This window comes from Mandrillus leucophaeus, unplaced genomic scaffold (assembly GCF_000951045.1).
Source record: "Mandrillus leucophaeus isolate KB7577 unplaced genomic scaffold, Mleu.le_1.0 Scaffold1136, whole genome shotgun sequence".
Classification (NCBI taxonomy): domain Eukaryota; kingdom Metazoa; phylum Chordata; class Mammalia; order Primates; family Cercopithecidae; genus Mandrillus; species Mandrillus leucophaeus.
The window spans coordinates 437,570-438,185 of record NW_012099610.1 but is presented as its reverse complement, the minus strand read 5'-3'; positions in this window follow the sequence as shown (position 1 = coordinate 438,185).

The following is a 616-nucleotide window of genomic DNA, read 5'->3' as shown; positions in this document are numbered from 1 at the left end:
GACAAAAGGTTAATTTCACTAAATTCATTCCATTAGAACTCAGAGAGGTCTATTTCACTCAGATGCTGAAACACATGAATTGAGACTGTCAAATGTAAATTCTCCTAAAATTAAATGCCTACTTAAAAAGAATTGTGCTTGAATTTTAACAGCATTATGTTTAGCTTACGGCGTGCAAAATTGCCAGACCTCAATACTGATTTATAGCATTTCCACTGCCAGCAAACAGGGACAATGGGACTCAAAAAGAAAACGTAATCTTTCCACAAGGAAAAAGATATTAGGGACAGAAATATTATAAAAATAAACTTAATGAGGATGTGGAGCTATTTCAATGAACCATACCATTGGGAGAAGGGTGAAATCCTTGCCGTGGAGATGCAGCACACCGGGCCCTCTTTCTTCTATTATCATCTTGTCCTTTCAATGACAGGACACATTAGCTCTTTAAAATGGCATTGTCTTATAGCCATGCCTAAAACTGCAGCCATTCTTCACACCAAGGGAGATTATAAAGTGGAACAAAGAATAAAATACACAATAGGAGAGAGAAAAAAATAAAATAAAATGAGAACTAGGAAAGGGAAACAGGTGAAAGCAATGGAGGGAAAAGCAG